Source organism: Magnolia sinica, unplaced genomic scaffold, assembly GCF_029962835.1.
Source record: "Magnolia sinica isolate HGM2019 unplaced genomic scaffold, MsV1 ctg256, whole genome shotgun sequence".
NCBI classification, from domain to species: Eukaryota; Viridiplantae; Streptophyta; class Magnoliopsida; order Magnoliales; family Magnoliaceae; genus Magnolia; species Magnolia sinica.
Genome location: NW_026682796.1, coordinates 211227 through 222054, shown reverse-complemented (window position 1 = coordinate 222054; position 10828 = coordinate 211227). Strand labels below are relative to the sequence as shown.

Genomic DNA, 10828 nt, shown 5'->3' with positions numbered 1-10828 from the left:
TTAACCAAAATGTTCTAGCGACTAAACATGTATTTTTCAGATTTTCTCGTGGGACTTTGATGTCATCGACGGTTCGTTGATGGCATTGAACCTCTTTTAATAGCTTTGAGCAAGATACCAAAAGTGTCTAGTAACAAATCGTGAGATTTCTGTATTTTAGTCAGTATTGCACTAAAAAAGAAGAGAAAATGGGCTTTATTGTTACACACTGTCAGCATGGCGATTCATATGTAGGTGTAGCAATTATATATGACACAGGCAAATAGCAAAATTGTGTTTACAAAAATAACGATTCATATGCTTGACCCGCTCATTTTCATGCTTGACCCACTCATTTTCGTGCTTGCCCCACTGATTTTCTAGTTTACCTCGCTCATATTTCAGTTTGCCCGGCTCATTTTCTAGTTTGCCCTGCTCATTTTCATGCTTGCCCTGCTCATTTTCATGTTTCCCCCGCTGATTTTCTAGTTTCCCCTGCTCATTTTCATGTTTCCCCCGCTCATTTTCTTGTTTCCCCCGCTCATTTTCATTTTTCCCCGCTAATTTTCTAGTTTGCCCCGCTCATATTTCAGTTTACCCCGCTGTTTTTATAGTTTGCCCAGCTCATTTTTCAGTTTGCCCTACAGTTTTTTTAGTTTGCCCCGCTCATACTTCAATTTGCCTCGCTATTTTTCTAGTTTGTCCCGCTGTTTTTTTAGTTTGCCCTACTCATATTTCAGTTTGCCCCGCTCATTTTCATGCTTGCCCCGATAATTTTCATAGGTGATTTCATCATGTATAAACCACATAGTTTCCTTATTTGGATGAAACTTTTGTTTTGGAGTTTTTGGGGTTTGAATCTTTGTTTCTGCTCCCAATTGAAATAGGGTTTGAGAACACAAAAAATGACGCGTTCACAGCTTTTACTCGTAATCTTCATATGGTTAACTCTACTTGATAATCTCATAATCACTTTCATGACAAACTACATAAATAATTGTGTTCTTTAATTTTCTTCATTGCTTTCACATTTTTAATTAACCGTATGATTGTGAGTTCATAATGGTTTCCTACCTATTCAAATAAACATGAAAATCAAAGCCAACAGTAAAACTTGGAGAGGAATGATATGATCGTTGACAAGATAATATGAATAGTACTCTCGGGTCTTGAGTTTATTCAACTGTGACACATAGTTTGGTGATCCAGGTCAGTTGTCTAATGGGTCGCACCATGAACTAAATTTTTCCCAAAATTTTCCCTGTAAGTAAATCATTCTAGTTTAGGATTCTTACTTTTGCTCGGGTGGTAAACTCTTATGAGTTTCAACACCCGGTCAAGCATTCGAGTATCCATACGTGATGAAATTCCACTAGTGTGAGTGCATGGGGGTGTGTGTGCATGTGTAAAAAAAAAAAAAAAAAAAACATTCTAGTTTAGGAAATATGCTTGTTAAATAAATAGACAAAGAAATGAATTAAAAGATAGAAAAATATTTTTATATACTTATATATACATATTTACATAATTATGTATTAGAGAAAAATGTAAGGGAGAAAAAGTTCTTCATGTAAAAAATAAATATAAATATATATAAAAATAAAAAAGAGAAAAAGGTGCATAACACTACAGTTATGACTACGGTTATAATCCGTAGACATAGCCCAGCTCTGACCCGGAACCCGGTCGACCCCAACTCACTGGTTCCCTTTTTTTTTTCTTCCCTGTTTTAATCCCCACCGATTTTTGTGGGTCCCATTACGAGGTATGTGTTATATCCAAACCGTCCATCTATTTGGAGAACTCGTATTAATGCTTGAGATGAAAAATAAGACAAATCTAGCTATCAAGTGGACCACACTGTAAATGGCAGTGGGTAATTGAACGTCTACCATTGAAACCCATTTAGGGGTTACAGAAGTTTTGGATCATTATGAAATTTGTTTTTCCTCTTCATCCAGGTCTTTGTGACCCTATGAATGAACTTAGACGGGGAGGATTTCTCACAAACATCACAGTGGCCCCACCTGAGTTCCCATCGCCCAGACCGTCCGTCAGCGCTCGTCTCTGCACGCCAGCCAGAGGAAGGCAGGGGTATTTTCGTCCTCAAATTCGGTGGCCGTACGAGGAGGTCCAAGTGCATATTCTAAGTTTGTATTGCCCAAAAAAACCGCTGGATAAAAGGTGGGGTCCACAGTCGTAAATTTCTCGATATTATAGGAGGCGGCGGATTAGCTAGTGACGTGCACCATTGGTTGGTGGTGGCAGGAGAGCATCCAATCCACCCATTGTGATGTCGGTGAGAAATCCTTCCCGTCCATCTGTTTTGTAAGTTCATTTTAGTATATAAGGCCAAAAATGAACCATATCCAATACTCAAGTGGGATGAAACGTGATAATTGAATTTCTACATTTGAAATATTCGTGGGCCAACAGAATTTTGAATCATGCTAATATTTACGTTTTCAGTTCATCCTAGTAAGAATGACGTTATGAACGGTATAGATGGAATGCAAACATCACTGTTGAATCCAGGGAGGTTTCAATGGTAGGATTTTCCCTAATCAACCTTTTTCCTTCAGTACAGCCCACTTGAGTCTTTGATCCTTCTCAATTTTGGCCTACTCTCCTAAAATGAGCTCAAAAAACAGATGGACGGAGCAGATTCCTGACAAACATCATGATAGGCCCCACTTAAGTTTACAGCACAGGAACTTCCTGCCAAAGGCTTTCGTTGAAATCTATGTCTGAGCAAAGGTGTGAGGAATCTGGTGGACCCTCCATCATGTTAATGTGAAATCCATCCGTCGTGTTAATGTGAAATATAACCAAACCACCGGATGCATCACCCCCTGCTATAACCAGGTCCCAACACTCAGCTCCATCCCTATTTAAGTTGGAGCACATGATTGGAACAGTGTAATAGACAATACTCACCCTCCAAACTTTTTCCTTTGGAGTGTCCCACCCGAACCATGGATGGGCGCGATTTTGGATTCCAGGCCTAAGTTTTGATATGTCATCTAATGGTTAGAGTTGATGTCATGTAATCATCACCTCTCTCTATGGGTTTCTTTTGGTGTGGCCAACCTGAATCGCGGGTCATAAAAATCTATGTCTAAAGGCCTACGGTGGGATTACACATCTAATGGTTAGAGTAGATCTTCTATACATGTCATAGTGCCCCCATCAAAAAGTAAGAAGAGAGGGATGCCCTTACTTTTTTATGAGGCCCACCATGATGTGTATGTGAAATCCACTCCGAACATCAAATGTATGATCCCACGTTGGGTCTAGAATTAAGAAATCAGGCTAACACGTGATTCAAGTGGGCCGCACCAAAGGAAAAAATCGAGATAAACTTCCACCCTTGATTTTTATAAGGCCCACAGCTATGGTTATATAAAATCCACTCCAAATATTAATGTCACACAAAATTTTAAGCCAGTACAAAAAATAAGCCCATCCATGATTCGGGTGAGCCACACTAGGGAAATAGTTTGAAAGCAGAGTGGCCATTAAGGTAGTATAACAAGTGTATGGTATGGATATACACCTCTGTCATGGAGTTGTAACAAACCAAGATGCACTTACCCAACGATCACCATAGTCATCCATCCAATGCTGATGAAAGATAATGTGTTTTTCTTGATCCTAAGGGCATGTTTGGATGGTCATGACTTGGGTTAGTGGAAAGTGCCTTAGAGAAGATGGCCGTAACTTAGGTCAGTGGAAAGTGATCTACCGAGAAGTCACTTACAAGTGGTGTTTAGGAAAGAAAATTCACATGTTAGTCACTTTCAACCGATAGGTTACTTGTATGCAAAATTACTAGGAAACTTCAAAAGCTGCTGTGAGAAGTTACTTAGAAGGGAAGAAGGGGAAAACATACACATTACAGCAAATCTACAGCTACTGAAGAAGATCTAATAAGCGTGATCTTTCTCTTCCTGTAACTCTTCCTCTTTACAGTTAGGGTTATTGTGCTTTTCTCTCTCTTCCCCTCTCCCTCTCCGTAGCTATACTTACCTCTTTTTTCTTCTATTTGAATTTGGCCCGGTTCAATGAGGTCGTGACAATGGAGCCCACACTACAAGAAAGTAGGCCTTTAGCCTCAATTTTTTAGCCTCGGTTCAAAAAAAGAAGGCTAAATATGGCTTTTAGCCTCGGTTGTAAAGGAAATGAGGTTAAAAATTCACTTTTTGCCTCAGTTGATGAGAAATCGAGGCCAAAACTCTGCCCTATTGCCTTGGTTGGTGAGAAACTGAGGTCAAAAGTCTGTCCTTTTGCCTCGGTTGGTGAGAAACTAAGGCCAAAAGTCTGTCTTTTTGCCTCGGTTGGTGAGAACCGAGGCCAAAAGTCTGCCCTTTTGCCTCGGTTGGTGAGAAACTGAGGCCAAAATCTGCCCTTTTGCCTCAGTTGGTGAGCAACTGAGGCCAAAAGTCTGCCATTTTGCCTCGGTTGTTGAGAACTGAGGCCAAAAGTCTGCCCTTTTGCCTTGGTTGGTGAGCAACTGAGGCTAAAAGTCTGTCATTTTACCTCGGTTGGTGAGCAACTGAGGCTAAAAATCTGTCCTTTTGCCTCGGTTGTTGAAAACTGAGGCTAAAAGTTTGTCCTTTTGCCTCGGTTGGTGAGAAACTGAGGCCGAAGGTCTACCATTTTGCCTCGGTTGGTAAGCAACTGAGGCCAAAAGTCTGCCCTTTTGCCTCAGTTAGTAAGCAACTGAGGCCAAAAGTCTGCCTTTTTGCCTCGGTTGGTGAGCAACTGAGGCCAAAAGCCTGCCCTTTTGCCTCGGTTGGTGAGCAACTGAGGCTAAAAGTCTGCCCTTTTGCCTCGTTTGTTGAGAAACTGAGGCTAAAAGTCTGCCCTTTTTGCCTTGGTTGGTGAGCAACGGAAGCCAAAAGTCTACCATTTTGCCTCAGTTGGTAAGGAACTGAGGCAAAAAAATCTATCATTTTGCCTCAGTTGGTAAGAAACTGAGGCTAAAAGTCCATCCTTTTGCCTCAGTTGGTAAGAGACTGAGGCTAAATGTCTGTCCTTAATGAGGCTAAATGTCTGTCCTTTTGCCTCGGTTGCTCAGGCTAAAAGTCTGCCCTTTTGCCTCGGTTGGTGAGCAACTGGGGCAAAAAATCTGCACTTTTTTATGATGTTTCATATCACAAATAATTCAATTACAAGCATATGAGAGACCATTCAAATGGGCCACACTACCATCATCAATAGGAATTGAACGTCCGTTGTTGAAACCTTCTTGGGCCTGCATAATTTTTGGATCATACTGATATTTATATCTTACCTCCGTTTTGGTGGGAATCACCTCATCAACGGAATGGATGAAATATAAAGATTAGTGAAACGGATGGACTAATTGGCTTTCACACGGGTAGTAGTGGGCCCCACAGAGCTTTCAGTTATTACAGGAACTCAGGCTGGCCCGAGATATCAGAGTTTCGGTCCGCCTTTCTACCGTATCGGTTTATGTCAGCCCTTTCCATGGTTACGCTATCCTATCCTACCGGTGCATTTTAGCCTTTTCCGTAGTTTACACTATCCTAACCTACCGGTGCACGTTAGTCTGTCCCTGTTCAATTATCATTTTTCATTCACAGCCCCTGCAGAGATGCACGTCTATAAAAAAGAAAAGCCAGAAAAAACCAGAAAACTCCTCTCTTATGAGAGCCGAAGGCAGCGCTTGTCATTTCCATGGAAATCTTCACAGAAAACCCTAGATCTTTCAAGATGGATTGGAAATCGCCGCAGGCTTCCAAGCTCAAATCCTCCAAGAAGCTCTTCGAATTCCAAGCCCAGTCACAGCACTTCTACTACTTATACAAGACAGTCCTTTTTCTCTCTCTCTCATCGATACCTTGAAAGAAGAAAAAGAAAAGAAAAAAAGAAAAAAGAAAAAATCAAATCGAAAGCGCTCGTATTTCGATCAGACAGAGGCGAGCAATTCAATCTCTCTTTTCCTCATTTTGGATCTTTGATTGAAGGAATCGAATCGAAGAAGAAGCTCGATCTTACAGGTATTCTTGTTGGAATTCTCTTTTTCTTTTGAATGTGTTTAGTGAGATTTTGCTGCGTTTTTCTTTTTTATATATATATATATATATATATATATTTATTTTCTGAAGCTTTTTTCCGAATCGGTTTGAATCGGATTATTTACGGATCTTTGCTTGATTTCTTAGTTCTTTATCGGAATCGCTCGGTTTTCGCTTCGATCTCCCGATGGGAAGTCGAATTTCCTTTTGATTTTGCTTGCATGCTATGATTTGATGCTTCCTTCAGATCTGTTTGGGGAATTCGCTCAGTAGAAGCTTCGGTTTTCCGATCCCTTCTCGAAGGGATTTCTCTCTCTCCCCCCGATTGTTTCTAGAAAGATCGATATCTTCCCATAAAAGACAAACAGATCTCAGGATTTTGTTTATTTAGGTTAATAATTAGTCATGGATGATTTTATACTTGGGTTGAGTTGATGTAAGGTGTGCCAGAGCATGATCTGGACCTCCATTGATCGATTATGCGGTAAATCCTCCTTGATCCTAGCCCTTCGATTGGTAGATTCCGATTGGATGGTTTTCAATGGAAAAGGGTTGTAGATTTGATGGATGGTTAGGTTCTGAGGGTTGGGTTGATTCATGAAACTCTTGGAGATGGTGTTGATGGGGGAGTAATATCCTCGATTAAAGCTGCTGCTTCACACTTTGAAGAACTTGGATGTGTCGCGACAGAGGTTTTTCTTCTTTCCAAGCCATCACTAACTTTCTGCCTGCTAAGTCTGAAAGCACGACTGGCAGCTCAAGCAGACAAATTTTCTCCCTGTTCTTTTTCTTCCTGTTGCCCCATTCTTATCATCAGCATTCTTGTCTGCTTCTGAAACCAGTTCATGATGATAGCTTAAAATGTTGCTTTGATGTGTTGCAGGTGTCACTCCCTTCCTTTTCTCTTGGGTTACCAGCCTACTATATTCTAGCTTCATCTGAGTCTTCTTCTAATTTATCACGTTAGGATGGTGTAAGGTGATTGGTTACCCATCGTTAGAAACATGGCTTTTCTCTTTCCAGTAGCTTGCATTCTTATAAAACGCTCTTGGTGTTTGAAATCCTGCTTCTTATATATGTCAGATATGGAAAACAAGTTGCAGTAGATGAACTAAGTTTTCTCTATGGAGATTCTCGAGCTAATGGTTTTGGTCCTGAGGTGTGGAGCTTCTTGCATGCTTATGTTTTGTATCAGCTTGATTCAACTAGTGTATTTCATTTACACCGCGGTTGCAGAATTATGGTTTTAGTGCTTGAACAAGGAGTCTAAAATAGATTGGCAATTGCCCGGTAGTTTTACAGGTAGACTAACAACCATGCACATTTTGTTCAGGCCAAAATGAGAATTTTAATGGGAACTTATGCTCTTTCTGGTGGATATTATGATGCATATTACAAACGTGCCCAGCAGGTACCACAGTTATTTTTGTAAAGGCTTTTCATTATAGGCTGTTCTGTGAATTGTACGTAGTGTACCGATGTTTTAATAGCAGTTGTGGTGTTGTAGAAACCTAGAAGTTAATTTTTAGATATCTTGTGCCATTTATTTGGAAACTTATTGCTGTAATAGTGTTTTAGGTGAGGACCTTGGTTCAGAAAAGCTTCAAGGCAGCATTGGATGAAAATGACATCCTCATTTCACCTACTGCACCATCAGTGGCTTATAAGATAGGTATGCCACTTCCAGCAGCATATATTATGAATTATTGAGGCTACTTTCATGGTTACTTCATGCCCAATGGGCAATGTTGTTTGCAGGTGAAAAGACAAATGATCCTTTGGCAATGTATGCAGGCCGCATCATGACTGTAATCCTCACTCTGCTGCTCTATGCTTATCAACGAATTACAGTTTTTTTCTATTCTGAATAAGTGCATCATTATTTTCAAAATAAATAATTTTTTAAAAGATTGTTTGAGAAAATAAATAAATGCTCTTCTGCACGCACAAATCTGCTGAATGAATGGAATTTAGTTTATTCAACTCAGCGGATGACTCATTATTTTGAAATTAATACATAAATTGCCAGGCGTGGACTATTTACACCCACTGTTTTCATTTGCCCACAACAATCATCTGTTTTGCACTATTTCGATTCCAAACATGAATAATGGGAATACAATAATCAACCGGGATTGTTGTAGATATCAATTCCCTACAAACATTGCGTAGATTGTTGCATGGTGCTTGCTCTGAACTAGTCAATTTACAGAAGATAGTAGCTCATAAGGATTTCTAGCATTGATCTACTGGCTGATGTGACTTCAAACTTGAAACATAATATCTATAAGTCTGATAATTAATTGTTGAATACATGCCGATATTTCATTGGCAGTTTCAAGTTATTTTTTAAAAATCTGTTTCTTTTCTTTTGTTTTTGTTGATTGGCAGGTAAGCAAGGTTCAAATCTGAGACCTCAATGTTGAAATACACCCTGTCTACCATTGATCTACTGGCTCAAATTCTTGCGGTTTTGCTACCATCTATTTTTTATTTTCTTGCTTGTAAGATCTTTTTTCTGATTGTTGTGGATGCTTATATTCCTTCTTGTGGCAGGTTCAGCTGCACAGTATCGTTCCTTGGTAGTTAGCTAATTTGAATCTGCAACAACAAGTTGGAAATAGCAGCTATGTTGATGTTGAATTCATCGATCCTGTGATTAGGGCCGTTGGCAGAGGAAAGCTTCTACTGCCGATGACGCACCAGATCTCTCCCAACTACAGCTCCATCATGTTGGCTGATTTCTCGGAGATGGACCAGAGGCTTCAGTTGTTGCAGTCAAGATCTAGCAATCTGAATTAGAATCCAGTGATGACGGTTGATCAAAGCTTCAGTTATTGAATTCTTTTTCTTTTTTTTTCCCAGATTTCTATTCCAAATAGAAACTAAAATTTCAATTTGAAAAGTCGGTGTGATTCTCATGTTTTTCTCCATGAGTTGTTACCTTATGAGAACAAAAATGCAAGCCATTTGATCAATGGCCACTGAATATGCATAGGTTTATGAATGGGTTAAAATAAATGATTTAGGCTCGATTATTGATAAATGATGTTAGAAATTGATTTTAGCCTCAATTGATGTCAACAAAGGCTAAATTTATCTTTAGTTTCAGTTTTGCCTTAGTTACCTAAACTGAGACTACAACTCCCGTGGCTAAAGGCTTTAGCCTCAGTTGTTGAGAACCGAGGTTAAAAATAGATTTAGCTTCGGTTGGAGGCAATTGAGGTTAAAATTTGGATTTAGTCTCAGTTGAAAATAATGGAGGCTAAAATTTTGATTTGACCTCATTTCAAGAAAATTGAAGCTAAAAAGGTTTTTAGCCTCACTTGAAGAACCGAGGCTAAAAAAGTCAATTTAGCTTCGGTTGCTAAAATTGAGGCTAAAGCCTTTAGCCACCGAGGTTTCAACCCCGGTTTGGATAACCGAGGCAAAACTGAGGCTAAAGGCTTTAGCCTCAGTTTTTAACCTATTTAGCCACAGTTTTGAACCGAGGCTAAAGCCCCCTTTTCTTGTAGTGCCACAATGTATTTTTTGGTATATCCACACAGTCCATCAATTGCTAGCTTATTTTAAGGCTTGGGCCCAAACATGAAGTAGATCCAAATCTCTAGTGGGCTTGAGGGTGGCAATGGAATGGATAGCCTGCCCAACTGGCCTTTGGTCGGGCTTGGAGAAACTAGCTCTGCCTGTGGGCTGGGCTTGAGCCTTTCATGCATGGCCTGATCAATTTTTCAGTCAGGGTTAGGCTCAAGTCATGGTCAAAACTAGGGCTTAAAGTCGGGCGGGTTAGGTCCAGTTGGTGGTCAACCTTAGCCCAACCCAAGTTTCTTATACCTCAACTCTAACCCAATCCAACCCAACCTCAAGTTGAAAATTCTGAACCCAAGCCCAACCCAAGCGGGCTTGGTCGAGTTGATCGGGTTGGCCGGGTGCATACATGATAATTTTTCATTATTTCATTAGTCTATTATATTTCAATACATAATTTATTTTTTGTACCTATGATTTTATTAATTATATATATAGTTATTTATCATAAAGAACTTCATTTTTTTCTAAACAGACGAAATAAAATATAGGACAAGTACTCCTTTAAAAGTTGTGGTGTAGCATGCAATCTATTTGGGAGAGAAATCCCACATATCTTGGTAGCTTGAGTCATCGTAAATGGTGTGGACCAATGAGACCTAAGGACACTGAAATTTCATATGGCTTCAACACAGACAATCCATGCTCAAATATAATTTTTAAGTAATTTTTATATATATATATATATATATATCGATCAGGTTCGAGTTGGGTCGGGCAACCCAAGACCTCAACCCAAGCCCAACCCAAGTTTTATCGGGTTGATGTTTATATAGCCCAAGCTCAAGACCAAACCCTAAACATCCTGCCCGAACCCAACCCAATGTCAGGTCGGTGGCAGGTCGGTTAGGTTAAACCCGCCCGACTTTCAGGCCTAGTCAAAGCTTGCTCTATTTCTCTTTCAAACCATGTACATTTACTAAAGAATCTGAGTTGTTGGGGCTCCATTAATACCAAAACTTGCATGTATAGTATCAGGACCAAACGGTTGTCAGATGGGATTTGAGTAACACGAGCGTCTGATTAGTGGGTCACGTCCATGCATTTTCTGCTGCTAGTCCTCACTTATCATAACCCTTGAATAAAAAAAATGGGACAGCTTTTATCAGTGATTTTTGCTGAAATTTTGGTGACAGTGATTGCAAATAGCTCTTTTATATTAAAATGTATTGAACTCGTAAAACACCATCCGTTTTCACCTATGATGGAATAAAATA

The 10828-nt window shown here is 39.8% G+C and overlaps 1 long non-coding RNA gene across 4 annotated transcripts; it reads left to right on the top strand.

The window, feature by feature from the left end:
- The first annotated feature begins 5538 nt into the window (after nt 1-5538).
- LOC131236178 (uncharacterized) lies at nt 5539-8248 on the top strand. Of its 4 annotated transcripts, none has more exons than XR_009166604.1 (6): nt 5539-6005; nt 6907-7001; nt 7107-7182; nt 7357-7434; nt 7594-7695; nt 7782-8248. It is a non-coding gene; the product is annotated as an uncharacterized LOC131236178 (long non-coding RNA). The 4 variants fall into 4 exon arrangements; XR_009166603.1 differs by having other exon boundaries at nt 5544-6005; nt 7602-7695; XR_009166602.1 differs by having other exon boundaries at nt 5545-6005; nt 7107-7434; nt 7782-8246.
- The last annotated feature ends 2580 nt before the right edge of the window (nt 8249-10828 follow it).